The sequence below is a fragment of the Mastigoproctus giganteus genome, chromosome 1 (genome assembly GCF_048544385.1).
Source record: "Mastigoproctus giganteus isolate SK-2022 chromosome 1, ASM4854438v1, whole genome shotgun sequence".
Classification (NCBI taxonomy): domain Eukaryota; kingdom Metazoa; phylum Arthropoda; class Arachnida; order Uropygi; family Thelyphonidae; genus Mastigoproctus; species Mastigoproctus giganteus.
Window position 1 is genome coordinate 178318696 of NC_143575.1, and position 22182 is coordinate 178340877.

Below are 22182 nucleotides of genomic sequence, written 5' to 3' on the forward strand. Positions count from 1 at the left end.
TTCCGTGGTTAACTCTTCAACGCATTCTACGGTAAATACCAATCGGATTTTCCACCTAATAGTGATTTTAGAAAAAATAAAATTACCACAATTTAAGCTCGTATTAATAACAACATTCCATTTTAACCTCCATTCCCGAGTCCGCTCCCGAGGCCATAGCCTATCCGCGGTTATATCAGAAAATGGGATAATTTCCTAACTTTTAGAATTCAAATTTGTTAATATAAATAAATAAATAACGAAACACTAAACAAATTCCTATCTTTGGCCACTTAGCCTCATGCAAGGAGAATCAACTTTGAGAATTTTATCCGTTGATCCTAATTGGATGAGCTAACATCCCTGCCACTTGGAGGCGTGCCACTACTACCCAGCAATCTAAATCTCCTTTTAAAAACTTCAGCAACATACTTATTAAAATAGGTAAACAACCTTTTATCAGTGAACATGACATGGAGTCTCTCTTTCTCCAGATAGCCAATTGATAGTTCCAATTCCATTCTCAAAAGTCAACGTAATAATTGCAGTCAAGCATGACGTGCTCAGATGTTTCAAGCTCTCCACATTTACACAACCCATTTTCTTTGAGACCAAGTTGAAAAAGCCTCAATGCCAGTCCATGTCCAGTTATCAAAAACGTAGAATACAGACCAAACTGTTGCCATACCTTTCTTTTAACATTAATTATATTTATTTTAGGCAAAAACATAAAGGTCTAACGTCCTTTTTCAGATGTTTCCCACTCCGTTTGCCATCTAGTTTTAACTTCTTCTAAAACTCTATTCCTTTCACTTTTAACATCTGCTCTTGTATAAATCTTATCTGGTTCTGGACATGTTCTTATTCTTACTATCGTCTTCCTAATATTTCGCTTAGTAAGATATGCTACTCCAGCCATTAATACTAGGTACTGGACTGGCATTCTACCTGATATTACCTGCAAGGCTTCTATGGACACCGTCCGATATGCCCGAGTAATCCCTAGTAATGCAAATCTTTGTGCCTGTACTAGGTGTTTTTGAATAATCTTATTCCCAATTCTATGCACCCAAGCCCCGGCAGCATAACACATTATAGGTGCAAATAAACAATCATATAATAAATTGAGGCCTCTACCTTTTATGCCCCAATCTCTTCTAATCACCCTCCGGAGCTTGGCATACAAGGTTTTAATTTTGACTTTAAGATATTTAACGTGTTCTGTAAAGAACAAACGTTATTCAACCATTAAACCAAGATATTTTGTTACTTGTGCATGTCGAACGGCACTCCCCATCAGCTGTATCAATAACAACAGGGATATTCAGGGATATTCATGTGTTGTTGTGGCGGATCCCAGGGTTTCCCCCCATAAGCCGCTATTGTACTTCTTGTGTTGAAGCTTATGCCAAAACCGGCCAATTGTATGCAGTGTGTTGGATGTGTAAGTGTTATGATGTGTTCGGTTGTTATGTTATCGGCCGGTGCCTGGCTCTTAGCAGGTAAGAAGCAGTAACACCTGGTCACTACGTCTCACCCCCCATCCCCGCCACGTGGAGGCGGCCAGGATCAATTATCTCCTGCTGGGCAAGCCCAGGGCATAACACCTGAGAGTGTCAATAACAACATGTATGTATGTATTTAACTGTCGAAGGGTGGCACCCGGACATACATCCATCTCCACCGATTTATCATATAATATCATATTCTCATAATGGCCTGTTAGTGTAAGTGTGTGTACACGTGTGTGTAATGTGTTATAAGTCAAACAGGCTACTCTGCCACCAGGTGATAGTCCATTGGGCAATTACCACCTGGTGCCCATCCCTGGCACGAGGAGCTATTCCTGGATCTATTAACTCTGGCTGTGCATATTGCACCTAAATCCCGCACCCACCAGTAAGGTTGCAAGACTGGTGGGTGCCAGCAGTCCCGCTCCTGGGGTGCCCACACCAAAGTGCCAGCAAAAAAAAAAAAAAAAAAAATTCTCCCCGCCTCCAAGACAGAATGCCTATCCATCCATCCAGAGGAGGGGAAAAAAAAACAAAAAAAAACAGGTCTTTAGTCAGTATTAGTAACAACATGTATACTCCTTTTATTAAATGTCAACCTGCAAAACCGTTGAAATTCAACAAAATTCCTTTCATTAGACAGCCAAATTAATTCAGAACCCCTAATAAAATTAGGTACCAAATTAACTAAGTCTAATCTAAATTCATCATACAAATTGCAATCATATAAGATATGATCCCATGTTTCCAACCTTCCACAAACACAGTAAGGATCTTCCACTAAACTAAACTGATGCAACTTACTTTTTAAGGAACCATGCCCCGTAATCAAATATGAGCATTCCATACTTGGATAAAACGAGCGATGCAATTTGTTATTAAAATTAAATTCAACACTAGGTATAAATAAATAAGTTACTCTACCAGTACTACTGGAATCCCAACGGTCCTGCCATAATTTAATTAATTTCACCAAAATTTCTTTCTTCTGTTTGCTGACTGCAGAAGAAACTTCATTAGTAATCCCCAAAAATGTAATTTGTATTCCTTTTCTTATAAAATAACAAAAAGCTCTATACACGACTGTTAAATCCAAAGGCAATACCCCAGCAATCACCTGTAGAGCATTAGTCGAAACAGTCTTACAAACACGCAAAATAGTTAACAACATTATTCTTTGTATTGATAATAGTTTTTGTTTAAATTTTACATTGACAGTACGAATGTACCAAATTGATGCAGCATACGACACAATCGGAATAAAAATAGCTTTATAATACAGATACAAAATGCGTTTACCTAATCCCCAATCTTTTCTGGTAACCCTAACTATAGAAGCAGTGTAATTTTTTTATTTTCCTACTTAAATAATTCAAATGTTGGAAAAATAATAACTTTTCATCCAAGATAACCCATAAATATTTTACCTGGGAAACAAGAGGAATTTGTTTACTGTTTACTAATAATCGAGGTGGTCTGTTGTAGTCTAATTTTCCTTTTAATAATGTCAATAACAACATGTGTGTGTGTGTGTATATACTGTCGGGGTGGTACCTAGGCATGTGCCCATCTCCACCTAAAACATTTTAACAGAAAAACTGTAAAGTGGGCCTGAATTATAGCTAAGAAATAGAATATTCAAAAGAAGAAAATTTTGAGATGAATTCAATTTTGAACAATGATCTAAAACTAATAACTGAATTTTGTATAGGAAAGGTTAAAATTGTATTAAAGAAGTGTTTGTGTGTATAGTGTGTTGTTAATGTCAGGTCACTTTGCCATCAGGAAGCAGCTGTCATCCACAGCTGCTAAGTGATGCCCGTCCCCGGCACGTGGAGCCGGACCTGCTCTACTATTATGATCTTTAGTGCCAAAGCACAATCCTGCACCCGACAGAAAAAGTGCAATACTGTCGGGTGCCAACATTCCTGGTCTCAGGTTGCCCAAACTCAAGAGCCAAGAAGGGGAAACAAAAAAAAAAAAAAAAAAAAAAAAAACCACCGTAGTGGTACATGTTGAGGAACCACAGATCAGACATATAGCTTCCTGATCTGAAGCTCCCAACCCAGATGCATTTATGCATTATTCAAATATGCTGCCAGCTCAACCTCCGACAAATTTCTTATGATCGTCCTTCTGGTGAACACAGCAGATGCGAACCTCTGCAAGGCCTGGAAACTGGAAGCGTCATTCAAAAGCACCTGCACATTATCCTCAGTGATGTTAGTAAGTTCATTGAAAAGTCGGCTCCGCACAGATCCATACAAAGGACAAAGAAATAAAACATGTGTCCAAGATTCCGCCTCGCCGCAGGAACACCACGGATCAGGCTCCAATCCTCGAGAATGTAGTTTTTCACGAAAGGACCCGTGTCCTGTCAATATATAGTTGGTATACATCGAAGGATGAAACCATGACGACACTGTTTTTGACATTGCAAAATCTGCTGATGGGATTAACTTCCTCGTTACCTGTCCTACCTCAGAAGAGCCCCACCGATTCCTCCAAACTTCAACTAATGAACTCCAGATTCTAAGTTTTTCTTCTTTGACGTTGTTAGTAAGGTCAACGGAAATGTCCAAACACTCAGTCGAAATTCCCCTCCTCAATGCGTACAGCATTCCCCGATACATAATATATAAATCCAATGGAATGGTTCCTGCAATGACCTGCAACGCCGCTGTTGACACAGTTCTTGGAGCATGTAGAAAAGCCAATAACATTGATCTCTGCAGTGACATGAGTTTGCTTCTGATTCGGACCTTATTTACTGCACCCATCCACACTCCTGCCGCGTAAGCCACTATTGGCAGAAAGACAGTTCTGTAATATAATATCATAGTTCTTTTGTTAAGCCCCCATTCCTTCCTAGAAATCCGAATCACTGCAGAGGTGAATTTCTTGATTTTTTCATTTAGGTGCGACACATGCAAATGAAAACCCATCCTGTCATCCAAAATCACTCCTAGATATTTTGTATTAGAAACTAGAGGAATTTGTTTTCCCTTTAATAGCACTCTGGGCGGACGGTTGTAGTCAAAGTGATTTTTGAACACCATAAAGTTGGTTTTTTTGGGTGAAATTTTCAACTTGTTTAAGGTGGCCCACGCGGACAAGTCATCCAAAATGTTCTGTATTTTTTGCTCCAGTATTGTTCTGGACCTTCCAGAAACTCCCACAACTAAGTCGTCCGCATACGCTACCTGTAGACCTCCAGAAGCTTGAGATCCGTTCAGCCACTGATCCAGAACAGCGTTCCAAAATATTGGTCCCAACACCGACCCCTGTGGGCATCCTCGATTAATACATTTGTGATACATCAAATGCCTCGCACAAACCTTCACCATTCTATCACTAAAATATGAACGAACCACTCCATATATATTTCTGTCGCATCCAGACAATCTCAGGGATCTCAACACGCTCTCCCACCACACGGAGTCAAAAGCACCCTCAAAGTCTACAAACACTGCTAAAACATACTTTTCAGGAGAGGATTTTATATAATTGATCAAAGTCAAAATGGCATCTTCAGTTGAGTGACCCTTCTTAAACCCGAACTGATCGTCTGATATAGCGTGATTTACTGTTAGCACATCAATGATCCTAGGGAGCAACAACCGTTCAAACAACTTTCCTAAATTTGCCAAAAGAGAAATTGGCCTATATGCCCTAGGTTCCCTCTTGGGTTTGCCAGGCTTGTGAAGGATCTTAAGAAGGGCAATCTTCCAAGATCTAGGAAACTTCATCTCCAAGAAACACTTGTTGTACATATTTAACAAAATCTGAGGACAAATGTCATAAAATTTTAATAAAACCTTATTTTCAATCAAATCCAATCCAGGGCACTTTTTAACATTCAGTTTAGTAATAGCTGCTCCCAGGTCCAACATGGAAAAAAGGCTGATCTCTGATGAACCCTCATACTTAATATTCTCCAAGCGTATTTTTGACTGTTCAGCCGTATCCTGCCCTGGTACATCCTCAGGAAAGAGCTCCCCAACTATTTTTCCAACAGTATCATGCCAGTTGTCAGTTTCCTTTCCGTTGACCACTACTGTGTTATAAATTTCTCCATGTAATAGCTTATCTCTTGTGATCCTATAAATCAGTCCCCAGGGGTCCGAATTGCCCACCTCTTTGACTAAAGTCTGCCAACATTCAATCTTGGCACAAGCTATTTGCTTGTGATATTCTCTTCTTAATTGTTTGTAGTTATTACTAAGCAGTAATACATCTTGTACCGACAGATGCTTATTCTGCTGGAGCATTCTCCTGGCCTTCATCACCCTAGATCTCAGTTCGGTCAGCGCTGGAGACCACCAAGGAACCGGGACCGCTCGGAATTGTTTTCTTTTAGCACTTAGTACCATAGCCTGATATAGATGATACTCAACATGGGACACCAATTCATCGGCATTGAAATCATTCAAGAATGTTTTATTGTTATCATTATAAACGGATTTCAAGTAACTACTAAATTTGTCCCAGTTTACCTTTTTCATTGAAAATCTCTTCAGGTTACCTAAGCCAAAGTTCCTTCGCGCAGTTTCAGGAGCAATATAAAAAGAAATTGCGTTGTGGTCACTGTTCACCAAATCAGGATTCACGTCCCATTCTAAAATCCTCTCATCATATCCTGACGAGACAATTGTCACATCTATGTTGGACTCACCGTTACTAGTTGAGAATGTAAAAGGCTTCCCAGGTAAATTCTGAACGCTCAAATTATACGATAAAATCAATTCCTCCAAGAGAGACCCGCGAGAGTCAACAACTCCACTATGCCAAAAGTTAGACTTGGCATTGAGGTCACCCACAAGAATCAATCCCCGCTCTGCAAATCTCGAACAGATTCTATCAATGTGGTGCAAAGAAATCTGGAAATCATCCGCTGGAGAGCAATACGCAGACACTAAACAAAAGGAATACTCCATCAGTGACACGGCGACGCATACCACGTCCCTGGAACACTCCCCAGTAATAGCAGTCATCACTATGTCCTGATTAAAAGCGACTATTGCCGATCTAGGAGGGGCATCCGAAACAGAAACCACTCGGCATGATGATGGGTATCCCATTACCTTATATACAAGTCCTCCCACCTGTGCAGTGTAATATGGTTCCTGAATACAAACCAAATCTATGTTATTGTCAAAAGCAGCCACTCGAATTTCATCTGCTACAGCACGGGACCGCTGTCCATTAATCTGCAAGACTTTTAAGCATTGATTATTAAAATTATCTGTGGTAAAATGCAAATGATTTCCTTTATTCATTATATGTTCTCCTGTCTGTCATTTCTGCAGCTCTGATGTATTCAGGACATTTGCTGTCCAACAGATGGAGCTGAAGCAATGATGGGGCATCTTAACGGATTCATCGCATTGTGCCAAAATGATGACGAATTCCCAGATTTGACTTACCGCTGTATCATCCATTAACAAGTGTTAGCCAGCAAAAGATTAAATACTAAAAGTGTTATGGACATATCTTTCAAAATCGTGAATTCCATCAGAGGAGAATCTCTTCAAAGGAGACTTTTCAAAATGCAACTCGATAAACATGAACCAGATCTGATATTACACACAGATGTGAGGTGGATGAGTCGGAGTAAGTTTTTACAGAGATTTCGAAATTTGCTGAATGAAATTTAAAAAATTGTTGATCAAAGGGTGATGATTATGAGCAACTATAAGATATGGAGTGGTTGTGTGATTTGGCTTTTTTGGCAGATTTTACCAGTAAATTAAGTGATCTGAATTTGGAATTACAAGGAAAAAAAAAAAAAAAAAAAATGTGGGTGACATGGTTAGTAGTATTTCTGCATATAAATATCAATTTTTGGCAATGCCTAAGGATTTCAAAGGAAAAAAAAAAAAAATCGATCGTTTTACAAATATGCAAGGTAATTTGCAAAAATCGTTTTTGAATTTAATAGTGAGAAATGTGTTTCGGAAATTGGGAAAGTTGTGGATGATTTTGAAACCAGATTCAGTGATTTTAAAACAATTCAAGACATTGTTCAATATATTTAATGTCGACTTAGATACGAAACAAATTGCAGAAAATATTACTTGAAAATGAAATTATTACGTTGCAAAATGATATCTTCCTAAAAGCCAGATCATCAAAAAAGCACTTTGGGAAATATGTTTGCCGAGAAAAGTACCCAAATGTAAAAAAAAATGCAGTGAACTTTTAAATTCCTGTTTTGGTTCCATATATCTATGTGAATCGGTCTTTTCGTATTTGAAACAAAGAAAGACGAAGAATCGCTCTACTCTTACGGACTTGCATACGGAAGATTCTTTACGGTTGGCCTTATCACAGTATATCCCAGATTTTGAAAACTTGGAAGATGACATGAAGTCACAAACTTCACATAAATTAAAAATTTATAAACAACATATTTCAACATGTGATGATTAACTTTTTGGTGGATATTCAGAAACTGGTATCCCTTTCAAAATGGCGGCGAGGATAGGAGGGGGAAAGCAATGATTGACGGGTTATGATTCGCCCACTCACTGCGTTCCCCCTCCTCTCCTCGCCCGGTGAATGTCAAGTGACACGCGGACGGCACATGGCACAGCAACAAATAAGGCGGCTGAAAACAAAGGATAAATCCAATAAATTTAAAAATTCAAGTTAGAAAAATGCAGGTTTTTCGCGATCACAAAATGTCACGTGACATTTGAATAAGTCGGATATAGCTGAAAAGGGGAGAAGGTAATTTAAAAGGAAATTTCGCGAAAGAAAAGAAACGGCAAATCAATAATTTTTAAAAATAAAACAAACAAAAACTGAAAAGGAAAACATTCGGGGATCGCAGATTGTCACGTGACACCACAAAAGCGGAGCTGAAATGAAGAAAAATAAAAGGCAATTTAAAAAACCAAGAAATAAAAATTTACACGAAATGCAATCACTGATTCTTCTCGCCCGTACATAACTAGACTATTTCGCGAGCATTTAACAACGATAATTAATTTCTGATGCGAGTGAACACTTTTTTTTTTTTTTTTAATTTTTGGTGGGGGCTGCCGCCCCCTAACCCCCGCTGTTTTCCCCCCCACAAAATTGGAGCCTTTTTTTTTTTATTTTTTTATGTGAACCCCAAACACGAGAGGTATTAGAACCTATAGTATTTAGTGCCGTGCTTGGGTTAATAGAACGAACGGAAAGCAACGGCAAATCAACATTTGAAAAAATATAAATGCACGTTTTTCTATGCTATTTTACGGGCATTAACAATGAGAAAGGCTGAAAAGAAGAAAAAGAAAAGATAATTTTAGGGGAAATTTTACGAAACAGAAATGCACGTTTTTCTATGCTATTTCTATGATAAACAATCATATTGAACTGAGACAAAGAAAAACCACTCACCTCATCGGTCGGGTGTCCTCCTTCAATTCTTGGTTTCAGGTTCATACACTAAGCTCACAGCTTTTAAAAATTCCATAGTTAAATTGCTGCTGCCGGAATGTTTCCTTCGCCACATATACTCTCCGAGATAGGAGTCGAACTGATCATTTACTTTGCTTAATGACAGTTGCGGTTTAATGGCACTCCATGTTCCCTCGATTTTGTTAGTGTTTGCCCCTGTTTCCTGTGAAAAATACCTGTGACAAAGGAGATTTCACGGCAGCAAGCAACAGGCACCCGCACAAATCAAGAACTGACCAAAATGTGATTACGCAATCGTAATCAGCCAATCACAGAGCTAAGTTACGTTATTTCTTTAAAAAAATTTAAATTTTTATTATTTTTTTACTTTTTTTTCTGGGGGCTACAGCCCCTAGTCTATGTGGGGGCTCGAGCTGATGCAATTGTATTCCGGGGGTGTGGGGCTGGAGCCCCCACCCCCTCGAAATTATTCAGCCGAGAAAAATACCAATAAACAATAGTTCATTTTTTTTTTTTTTTTTTTTTTTTAATTTTTCGGTTTCGTAACCCAGAAAAACCTCAGCGTGCCTCGTGTTTCAAGTGCCGGTAGGTACATGGCACAGCCGGCACGCAATGCTTGTCACCCATGCCAGCTGTTTCCGTCTGTTAAGGAGATCACGTGACAATGAGCGGAGTCAGCACCCGTCAATCACGGCCGTATCGCTAGCAGTCTAAAAGGGGTACCCGTTTCTGAATCTCGACCAACTTTTTTAACCATGTGCAATGAAATGAAATCACGGCACGTTTTGAAGAAAAAAGGTAGATCGCATCACAAATTAAGTTGGCCACCCCTGTTGTTATTTATTTGGTTTTTAGGAGCATTAGCAACTAAGGCCATATTTCTCAGGGGAAATGCGGTGGTCATTCCTTGACCTTTCCGCATCCTCCGTATTTGGTGGGCACGGGCTCGAACCCCGGTCTAGTTGGCCACTCCTGCTCTAAAGTGTTGTCCTGAGGAATAATAATAATTTGCTAAAAAGAACTCGGTCGAGATTCAGTATCGGGTACAGCCAATGAGAACGGCTCAGAAGGGCCGTGATTGAAGGCAGCTGGCTCCACCCAGTGGGCGGAGTCAACTTACGTCGAGACGATCACAACTGACACGGGTGCCACGCAGTGCGTGTCACCTTGTGCCGCACCTGTTACTTGTGGTGTTTTGATATCACGTGGTTGCTGTGTAATCATCGGTCTTCATTACATTCGTAATTAAAAAAAAAAAAAATCATACTTATCCGAATTTAAAGGTGAAATTAAACTAGTGGGTGAGGGGGCCGAAATCCCCCGCTTAAACGGGTGTCTGGGGGTCAAAAAAAAAATTAATTTTTTTGGGTTACGAAACCGAAAAATTAAAAAAAATGAACTACTGTTTACTGGTATTGTTCTCGGCTAAATAATTCCGGGGGTGTGGGGGCTGGAGCCCCCACATAGACTGGGGTCTGGGGGCGGTAGCCTACAGAAAAAAAAGTATAAAAATAATAAAAATTTAAATTTTTAAAAAAAAATAAAGTAACTTCACTGATTGGATTGCGTAATCACCTTTTGGTCAGTTCTTGATTTGTGCGTGTGCCTGTTGCTTGCTGCCGTGAAATCTCCTTTGTCACAGGTATTTTTCACAGGAAACAGGGGCAAACACTAACAAAATCGAGGGAACATGGAGTGCTATTAAACGGCAACTGTCATTAAGCAAAGTAAATGATCAGTTCGACTCCTACCTCGAAGAGTATATGTGGCGAAGGAAACATTCCGGCAGCAGCGATTTAACTATGGAATTTTTAAAAGCTGTGAGCTTAGTGTATAAACCTGAAACCGAGGATTGAACGAGGACACCCGACCGATGAGGTGAATGGTTTTTCATTGGTCTCAGTTCAATCTGATTGTTTTTCATAGAAATAGCATAAAAAAACGTGCGTTTTTGTTTGTTTCGTAAAATTTCCCCTAAAATTACCTTTTCTTTTTCAGCCTTTCTCACTATTAATGCTCGTAAAATAGCATAAAAAAACGTGCATTATGTTTTTCACAGAAACATTTTTGTTTGTTTCGTAAAATTTCCCCTAAAATTACCTTTTCTTTTGCTTTTCAGCCTTTCTCATTGTTAATGCACGTAAAATAGCATAGAAAAACGTGCATTTATGTTTTTCATAGAAATAGCATAGAAAAAAGGTGCATTTCTGTTTTGTAAAATTTCCCCTCTATTTACCCTTAAATTACCTTTTCTTTTTCAGCTCCAATTTTGTGGGGGGAAATAGCGGGGGTTAGGGGGCGGCAGCCCCCACCAAAAATTTAAAAAAAAAAAGAAGCATTTATGTGTTCACTGGCATCAGAAATTATCGTTGTTAATGCTCGCGAAATGGTCTAGTTATGTACGGGCGAGAAGAATCAGTGATTGCATTTCGTGTATATATTTGTTTCTTGGTTTTTTAAAAATTGCTTTTTCTTCATTTGTTTTCAGCCGCCATATTTGTTGCTGTGCCAAGTGCCGTCCGCGTGTCATTTCAAATCCACAGGGCGAGGAGAGGAGGGGGAACGCAGTGAGTGGGCGGAGTCACAACCCGTCAATCATTGCTTTCCCCCCTCCTCTCCTCGCCGCCATTTTTGGTGGCTGTACCCAATATTGAATCTTTACCAAGAACTCCTTAAGAGGCAATCGGTGTTCCTAAAAACCCTTGACTTTTGTACAAAATAGTAATTACAAATGGAATGAGTCTGAACTCTAAGAAGAAAGGTACTTTATGGCGATTGTAAGGGCGGTCCCTAGACCATAAACGAATAGAAATTTTGTTGTGTGATGAATAGTAGCTTGGATTTACTATGAATAATTGCTTGTATAATTTTAGTATGATTAGCATATATAGAAATAGTACTTCAATGAAATTGATATTGTGAAACCCCATTAATGTAAATTGTGGAATGAATGTTTTATTATAAAAATTCCTTAACCATTACTAGTGTCTGGAGTGGAGTTGTGTCACCCTACTGAGTTTTCTAACCAGATTTGGAACTTCCATTAGCAGGCAGAGGCCCTAAATCAAACACTGATTAAAGTAGGAAATACTGGCTTTAGATAGCTAAATTTTTAGCAATACGCTTCAGCCAGAGAGAAAAAGAGAACGCCTACAGCACCCTTCCATGTTGCATTTTTCCCGGACAGAGACGGGATCTTCCAAGAGGATAATGTGCCGTGTCATCGGGCCTGCACTGTTGCACGAGTGGCTCGAGGAACACAGTGAAGATATCACCCACATTGATTGCCTCCAAATTCGCCTGACCTCAATTGAAGTGGATGTTTTGGAAGTGAGGCGTATGGACACGCAAAAGTCATCTATTCCGACACTGTGGAAAACCTTGCAGGCATCATGGTTGCAGATCCCTATGGACGTCTCCAGACATTTAATGGAGTCACAATCACTAGGCCATTACCGATTATTATTCGTGCGAACTGTGGTCCAACACAGTATTAGATAGGTGGTCACAATTCAGTGATTCACTGAGTGTATATTTTCAAAGCCGTTACCTTTATGGGGCTGCTTAATGACTACATCATAATTTACCAAACTGGTTAGGCATGACCTCCCCTTAACGAACCCATACTGGGATCTATTCAAGATACCATTCTTGTCGAGATGGTTCTGAATGGCGTCCTTAATCACAGGCTACATGATATTCCCTGCCACAGATATCAAACTCACTAGCCTATAGTTACCAGCCTCCTCTTTGTGGACTGGGGAGACGTTAGCACTTCTCCAGTCCAAGGCAATCTGTTCGGAGTCCAACGACGCTCTTATTAAGATTTCGAACGGTCTAAAACTCATATGCAGCCTTTATAATAACAATTGCTTATATACCATCTCCCCCTTGAGCCTTGCCTTCCTTTAATCTTAATACGTTTTCTAACAAATGCTCGTCTGAGATTATTATCACTTATTTTTCAGTAGTCTAATACCATAACATACCGCATTCCGCCCATTAAGAGGCGAATTGTTACACGCGGGCGTAGGGCTTGGATCAGAGTAGAAAATGCAAAAACCTTGGGAGGTGCAATATGGCCACAGAAGATAATGCGCCAACAACTAACAAAAAAAAAAAAAAAAAAAAAAACGGCGGGCATACGGATATGATGAACATAACAGGCCGCATTACACACACATACATAATATGCTAACGCACCCCAAAAAAAAAAAAAGTTCCTAAAAATTATTCTGGAGCTAGTAGATAAATTATCCTTCCTTTAATCTTAATACGTTTTTTTAAAAATGCTTTCCTGAGATTAAATCATTTATTTTACAGTGTTCTCTGATACCATAACATACTGAAATTCCGTCCACTAGGAGTCGAGTTGTTACATGCGGGCGGAAGGAAGGACATGGCGAAGACAACAGGGCGCATTATACGTACGTATATGCTAACGCACCTAAAAAAAAAAAAAAAAAAAGTTTCTAAAAATTATTGTAGAGTTGTACATAAATCAATCAACAAGCGAGTACGCACTGTTTATACTAACTTTGGAAAAAGTATTTCAGCCAAGAGAATTAATTCTGATGGCAGAAACAGTTTACAAGTACTAAAATGATGAAATAGGAGCAACAACCTTTACTGATACAGTGATAAATTTATATCAACTCAGAACATTGAACTAATAACAACTGGATCCAGATTCCTACTGGCTTGTGCGTTTATTGTTCACTGTGGGAACCTTAGTCACACAAAGAACATGTTAGTTTTATGTCCTGTTTTGAGATCCGGTTGGAACAAGCCTTGACCTACTGCTTTGATCAACCGATGAAATAAATCATGAAAGAGTCATAGCCTATTTCTGTGTTCGCGAGTAAAGCGGAATCACGATTCGATTACAATACTAAACACTAGTTATCACTTGTAAATAACATCTGGAGAATTTAAATACAGGCAACCTCCATATAACACGGTACTTCTACAACACGATTGATAAATTGCAGCAATCCTCGCACAACGCGGTACTTATATAACACGGTTTCGCTCTAACACAGTTAGAGAATTTCGGTAAACCTCGCATAACAGTATTTTTGAGCTTTTGTGCGGGGAAAACCCTGCTATTATGTTGGATGTATTTTTCAACAATTCCACTCTTTTTGTATCCCCGCTGTTGACTCGCTAGTCAAAAAAAAAAAAAAAAAAAAAAAGAGAGAGAAATCCCTGTATATATATATATATATATATTTTTTTTTTTTTTTTTTTTTTGTTGTTGGGAAATTCCCGTGTTACGTTCTGTGCTATTAAACTTGTACTTGTTGAAAAATCTAGATTTCAAAGTTTTATTACTATTGGATAGCACACCAGGCCATCCAAACGATTTAACCCATCCAAATGTTGAAGTTATGTTCCTACCGCAACAGTTGTACTGGGTCAATACAACTTTTTTTTATTCAGCCGTTAGATCAAGGCATTATATCCACCTTTAAAACTCATTACATCAGAAAATCGTTACAATGGATTTTGAAAAAAAAAAAAAAAATTATTCCGAATCTATTGAAGTCATGGAGGCATGGAAACATTTCTCAATTGCGGACTGTATCAGAATCATAGCTTTATCGCTGAAAAAAGTAAAACCGTCAACGTTAAATGCCTGTAAAAAAAATTATGGCCAGAGTGAGTTCATTCAGGAAATATGGTCGAACCGGCAGAAAACGCAATCGGTGCGATAGTAGAACTTGCTACGTCGGTAGGAGGGGAAGGTTTTGATGATATAACTACTGAAGCCCTCGTGGGTAGAACAGTTGATAGAATCGCCCTCCTCCCCACATCGGCTGGAAAAGACCAGAGTTCGAATCCCGTCGATGAATGGAGATTTTTTTTTTTTTTTTTTGTTAGCTGTTGGCACATCGGCTTCTGTGGCCATAGTGCACCTCCCAAGGTTTTTTGCATTTTCTACTCTGACCCAAGCCCGAGGCGGGATTCGAACCCGCGACCTTTGGGTTACCAGGCAGGCACTTTACCCACCCGGCTAGGCCGATCGGCGGCTGAGTCGGGCGAGGGTAGCATGGCTTTTTTCTCCCGGAAACTCGGGTTTTTCGTCCACCAAAACAGGAAATCGACCTCAGGACACACGCAATTTAAATACAATATACACAGATAACATGGCCTTAGTCGCCGATGTTCCTAAAAAATAAAATAAAAAAATATATATATGATTACTGAAGACGTTCAAGAATTACTGGTACTGTATAAAAAGAAGCCGGCGTAGGGGATTTGGTGCAAATGGCATCGGAGGCAAAATCAAATCAATTCAGATGATGATATCGCAGACGGGACGGCATAAAGTTAGCCGAGCAATTAGAATCTTATTTTTTGAATCCAGATTCTTGAATGAAAGGAGCCCAGAGTTCAAAAGGGAGCTTCAAAAATGCTTAGTTCCGATGAAATCATCGGAACTAAGCATTCCGATGCAGAAATGCATTTTGCATTTCTGCAAAAATGAAATTCGCGATGAAATTTATCAAGCAAAAGCAAGCAAACCGACATTACTGATTTTTTAAAGAGTAGAAGATACACGAAATCTAGAATGGGCTATTTCTGTGAGTTTTGTTAACGGAATAGTGTATTTTTGTTAGCTTCTGGAACGTAACTCCCCTTTTTGTACTTTTTCTTAGTCCCGTATAACGCAGTTTAGCACAACACGACATTTTACAGGAACCCAAAACCGTGTTATACGAGGGTTACCTGTATATACTGATTTAAAAACTACAAAAAATATTTTATTTCAAACGTTCTTAAATAAAAAAAATAAATTTAAACGTAAAATTCTGAAAGAGGAAAATTCAGATTCTGCTGTTTATTTTAATTAAATTCGGAGAAAGCATTAATAGAAAGTCTTGACCGTGTGCCGTGGAACGCACGCTACTACAGCTTAATTCTAAAAGTAAAGGTGAATCCAACGTGTGTAAATACGGTAGAAAGTCTTGTGTTTTGGAAAGTGATACTAGAGGGCTCAGCAAGCCAAAAAACAAAAGCAATTCCATAAATGCTAAATACATGGTATGAGTCGTTCACAACTCATAGTCAAAAAAACTCTACCGTGGTATTGTCCATACGTGCGTTAAAGCAATGAAAGTAACGTTTACCGTTTTCTGGGGTTATCATGGGATTCTTGCTCATTTTCAAACACTGAAAATACTACGATTATGCATTTCAACTGCGCACTGCTGAAATGGAGTAGTGTCAGCTGCGGTCGTGATGAGACTATATTGATACCTGTGTGAGAGAGAGAAAAGACTAGATGAATTGCACTAGATGAATACAATATAGATAAATGTAAGTTGCAATTGTCCAGTCACGGCCAAAGGCTCATATCAGAATTAAATGATTATGTACACAACGATATAAAAAGTAAAAATTTTAAAAAATGTAAAATGCTACATCACGTATGGTTATATTTACAATATTCATATATATATTTATTTTATTTTATTAACAAGATACACAACAGGTAACCATTACAGTGTATCTGAGGGCAGAACAATGAACACAACTGACAACAATATGAAATCCAACAGGAAGATAAACATCGATATAGATTTAAAAATTAAAATCATATGTACAAAAGAGGATTGCATTAAGTTAAGTTACCGGTAAAATAAATAATAAATTAATTAGTTAGAGAATAGAAAAATAATTTTAAAAAAATAATAATAAACTACAATAATTATATGAGAGCTAGTCATTTTGCATTTGAAGAGAAGAGGCAAACTTGTGGATGGAGTTCATCAGTGATTGGGAGTTATCAAAGAAGTCAATGAGAGAATCATTTTCTGATTTGCTGATTCTGTTCAGTGGACCGAACTTCATAAAGTCCGTGGTGGCAGAGTCAAGGCGAAACGGTGCAAGGTTCCTGACTTTTCTACAAGGAGCATTGAAGTTGATTTTGCTAAGGATATCAGCTGCTTCATAAGTTCCAGTGATTGCTTTGGCTAGAAGGGTGATGTCAGCAATAACTCTTCTAATGCACAGAGGCCTCAGAGAAAGTAATCATACAGCGATTCATAGTACACTGTGTGATAGAATAGAGGATTACGGAACGTAAGGTAACGGACAAAATTTTTTTGGACTACTTCAATTTTGTTAATTAAAGTTTTCGTGTGAGGATTCCAGATGGATGAGGTGAATTCAAGGATTGGGAGAACTATAGTTTTATAAAGGATGACAGCATATCTGTAGTTTTTGAACTTGTAGGTGTTCAGTTTGATAAATTCCAGTGTTTTAATGCTTTGCTGGTGATTTTAAGAACATGGGCATCAAATTTAGCACTGCTGGAGAAGAGAGTCCCTAAGTCGTTAACTTGGTCACACCTTTCGATGATCACAGAGTTAATAGTGTACTCCGTATTTATTAGTTGTGGAGATCTGCAGGATGAGAAAGAGATTACTTTGCACTTCGAGGGATTAGCAGACAATCCGTTCAGAGATGGCCACAGAGAGAATTTATTGAGGGTGCATTGAAGCTGTTGAGAATCCGTTGTCTCCTTCACTGCTGAGATCTTAAGATCTGCATATAGAGCAACTTGAATATTGGAGGTGCAGATGAAAGAAGGAAGATCATTTATGAAAACAATGAAAAGTAGAGGGCCTTGAGGTACTCCACTTAATGGTATAAAACGGTCTGATTTCACTTGATTTATGATAACGCTCAAGGAACGATGCGTAACATAGCTGCGTAGCCATGAGAGCAAAGGGTAACGGATACCATATAGCTTAAGTTTTTCAATAGTTGTTCGTGCGGGACTTTATCAAATGCCTTAGATATATCTGTGTAGACCGCATCAACTTGAAGGTGGTTATCAAGGACTACTGACTTGTCACTGCAGAAACCATGTTGGTTCTGATCAATGAAAGGTCTGAAGATTCGAAGAGATGTTTGTGTACTGCTGTGTCAAAGAGTTTAGCCAGACTGTTTTGCAACGATATGGGTCTGTAATCAGTTACATCATTTTTATCGCCTTTCTTGAAAATTGGAATTATATTTACCTGTTAAAGTGCTTAGGATACTTTCCCCTGCCTGAGAGACAAGTTGACGATCCGCAGTATGAGGGGTTTTAAGGTAGCGACAGTCATATTCCAAAATATAATATATACGAATGGCATTCATGACTCCTTTGTGGATATGCATTGATGCGCTCTTGTTTAAAGGCGTGCGGATATGGTGAGACTTCGCCCTTACAAGTAGCACAGGAGAGCAATAGGTTTTATTGGTGCAAAACTTATTCAAGTCCGCAGCGAGGTGTAATACTTCCATTAGCATTTGATTTGGGAGGAAGCGATCTGAGATATGAAGTCTCTGATGCTTCGAGCAGAGCTTCGGGGTTGACCGAAGCGTATTCTCGCCAGTAACAGGAATCCCAAATGGACGGTGTTGAGATTTGGTCTGTGACCATCTTAACTGTGACTACCAGTCGCTGTACTTCAATAATATCAGGTAGTCGCTGCATTCTCAGTGAAATAGCTAAGGTTGTAGTTCGTCCTGTGGTGGGAGACAAGCTTTCCAGTTAGCCGATTTAAGGAGACAGAATTCTGCAGCGAGGAATGGCTTTGTTGTAGTAGCTGCTGATGCCAACACTTCAGCAGCACAGAGGAGTGGAGTATAAATTACTGTTCTAATGAATTCCCTAATTATTTGAGTCCTAATTATATGATAATCATAATTAGTTCTAATTATTTGAGAATCATTGAAATAGATAATTGCTGTTTAGCTGCTCATCGAAGAGAGGCTGCTCTGGAAGTGAGCTTATCGACATGAGCATAAAAGCGAAGTTTTGGGTCAAATACTGTGCCCAATTTGCGTGGCAGATATTACAATTCCACCGAGTGTTGGGGCTATTACTGTAGGGGTTGGTTTGAGGGAAAACAGTTTTGCTTTTTTGTGGATTTATTGAGTCCATACTGTTTGGAACAAGAGGCGACGTTAATGAGACTATTATTTAATACATGCTGTAGCCTCAAGGTTGGAAGCAAAAGGCGTTAGAATTTTTATATCGTCTGCATACATGATTTTCTCATTGTTACGGACAAGAGGCGCGACGATGGCTGTAAATAACAAGCCAAATAGGCCTCATCCATGTTGAACATCAGTAGAGATCGCCTTCTTGTGCTGTCCATGGGCATCAATCTGTAATACCCTGTCGAGGAGGGGTGATGATATGAACCAGATGATTAGTAACCTTTTTATTAACAGACACAGATCATTCCAACAAAAACTCAACTCTAGTAGTATCAAGTCGCATCCCTTCTGCCATTGTGGAGATGAGGAGTCCTAGGCCCATGTTATGTACGAGTGCCCCTCCTATGAAAACCACCTGTTATAACTGTGTTTACAGTGATGCGAGGAACTCCCCAAAATCAGGAGAAAGATCTACTGAATGACGAGGATACATATATATTGCAGTCACTCGATTTGCCCAGGCTGTCTTTACCGCAAGGCATGCCAAACTCACCGCTGCTAGGACAGTCCAGGATAATCCACACTCCCTGATAACCCCTTCGGGGGTAGGATAAATGAAAATTCATGCTACGAACCCTTAATGAGTAGAATACATGCTGGCAACCACTACAGGGTGTGGGATCAACACACACAGCGCTTGGCAAATGGCGTTCGCACAGGGGAATCCGCTCCTGGGACTTTTAATCTCCTTCCATACCCCTAAATCCATGGTGGACTGTCTTCACCATTAGTCCACCATTCTTTCACTCCACAGTCTGACCTCCTCTCTTATTCCCTGTGAAAGATCTTTAACAAAAAGGTTTATTTTATTTTTTTTTCAACGGCTCAACGGCGATGTCTTTGGATGTTCTTAAATTATGTTAAGCCTGACATAAGCAAATAAGTGTGACCGGTTAAAACGTTTCAACGAACAATTTAATAAAATTATAGAATTGAGCAATTTCTTGGGAGAAGACATACGTGAGAATTAACTAACCATAATTTTTTTGCCGATTAAATAACACTGCACTCCAAGTAGGAGTGCAGTGTTATTTAATCGGCAAAAAAATTATAGGCAAAAAAAAAAAAAAAAAAAAAAAAGGAAGGAGTTTTATTGAAACAAGCTGTAAGGAAAACGTTACAGAAAACATTCTAATAACTCAACCATTTAGTGAACAATTTTGACGAAAGAAAGCCTTGCGGATATCGTTTTCAAGTCTAGATGAAGGAAAAATAAGGTGATGTTCAATGATGTTGCATTGGAGTATTATACAATCATGCACTTTTCTTTTTTTAATTAAATAAATTGTGTGAATTTGAGGGGGAAAATATGTGCTGTTAAAGGTAAAAAAAGAGCCTTTTTTGCCTTTAAAATTTACGTTCATTGGAGTATCGTTTAATCTCTCAGAATATGGCATTAAGTGCTAAACGTGATTAATAGTTAAGGCAAAGCTAAGTAATATTTGACAGGTGCTTTCAAAATATTCCAAAATGGCATTTGCAAGCTTTATACAACGGTTTTGGTAAACACGACAATTATGGCTGAAATGAAATCAGAAGCCCTCAATTTGCTTAAGTTTATCATTTTAAATGGAAAACAAAATGAAAAGTTTACCAGGTGCAAACTAATATTTAGCTGAACCGCCTCGGGCCCTGATGACAGCAGCATACCGTCGAGGCATTGACAAGATCAATTTCCGAAGATAATCAACTGATAATTCGTGGTTCCAAACACGAATTATGAAGTTCACGAAGGGTCTTTGGTTTCTTTCTGGTAACTGCAGATTCCACACGATGCCAACAGTTCTCTATAGGATTCAGGTCCGGGCTGTTTCCTGGCCAGCTAACAGTTGTAATGGACCGTTCTTCCAACCATTTTTTCATCTGTAACAAATGTCAACACATTACTGTCGAACCTGTAATGCAGAAATGAAGCTAAAGTAACTACAGAAGTGTCTACTTACACTTTTCGCCCGATGACAAGATTGTTGTTGTTGTTATTTGGTTTTTAGGAGCATTAGCAACTAAGGCCATATTGCTCCGGGGATATGCGGTGGTCATTCCCTGACCTTTCCGCATCCTCCGTATTTGGTGGTCACGGACTCTAACCCCGGTCTAATCAAGAAACGTGTGCTACGCACTGCTGCTCCTGCCCACCTGGCTATGGAGGCGCCCCCGATGATAAGGAGCAAGTCGTCCAAAAAGATGCAGTTACTGGTATTCTTCACCACGTCTATGGCGAATCGTTTGTCTCCCATCAGAGACATGCAGGTTGAATTTCTTCTCATCCGAGAAAATAACCGACTTCCACTGCTCCCCCCGAGCAGCGGAAGTCAGTTATTTCCATCCGACATGCTCCTTACACCAAATTAATCGGGCTTTTTCATTTTTTGTGTGAGGAGGGGGCTTCTTCTTAGGACGACAGGCTACAAGTCCATTTTTGAAGAGGCGTCTTCTGAATGTTACTGCACTTGCTACCACTCCTGTATGTTCTTCCAATTCTCTTTTCAGCTCAGACGAAGAAGCTTTACGGTTTTTAAGGCATAAGCGCTTCAAAACGCGATCCTGTTTGACGTAGAGACTCGTTTGCATCAGGTTTCTTTTTTTTTTTTTTTTTTTTTTTCTCCTATCAGCAGAACCAGTATTCTTGAGTTTGGAAAGAAATCTACTCACTGTCGATTGATTACAACACACTATAAGCAATATGATGGGAAGAACATCCTTCCTCACGTAAAGCAACAACTGTTTCTTCGTGGCGTCAACTGCGCGTAACTCACCATCCTGACACAAGCAAGGAATGCTGCAACTCTTGCAGAGCGTGCTTATATAGCTGAAAGTAACAGCTGATGCAATATTAACGTCATCACCCAAGCTTGTAAATCGTATCTGATGCAATGTATAAGAAATATTGCCATATACTTACCGTTATTCGGACGACAATTACAATTTTAAGGGGGTATGCACTTTCTTTGAACACCAGTGTGTACATATACACCGAGGCGGATTTAACGGCGGGCGCACTGGGCCCCAACTTCTGAAGGGCCCACGCAAAACCCCAACAAAATTAGTTGAACTAATATGTTCAACTATTAGTTCAAAACTTTGTGATTATCATTATGCTATTATTAATTATATTATACATATATTATATTCAAATTTTATTGGAAATAAAACATTAATAGTACATAATATTTTTTATTTATTTAAAAAATGGTTAACATATATTTTTATTTTCCTTGTCTCTCTCTTTTTTTAAGGGGCCCAATATTTTCTTCTGTGCGGGGCCTCAACCGATCTTAAT

The 22182-nt window shown here is 39.0% G+C and overlaps 1 protein-coding gene across 3 annotated transcripts in view; it reads right to left on the bottom strand.

Moving 5' to 3' along the window:
* Window positions 1-22182, bottom strand: part of LOC150091327 (beta-1,4-N-acetylgalactosaminyltransferase bre-4-like) — a 334677-nt gene that overhangs the window by 202166 nt on the left and 110329 nt on the right. The window contains exon 2 of one of the 3 annotated variants that reach the window (XM_090383209.1): window positions 16034-16163. The exons of the other annotated variants lie outside the window; for them this stretch is intronic. The gene's annotated coding sequence lies outside the window, so the exon portion shown is untranslated. The remainder of the gene's footprint in view (window positions 1-16033; window positions 16164-22182) is intronic. 3 annotated transcript variants of the gene reach the window in all.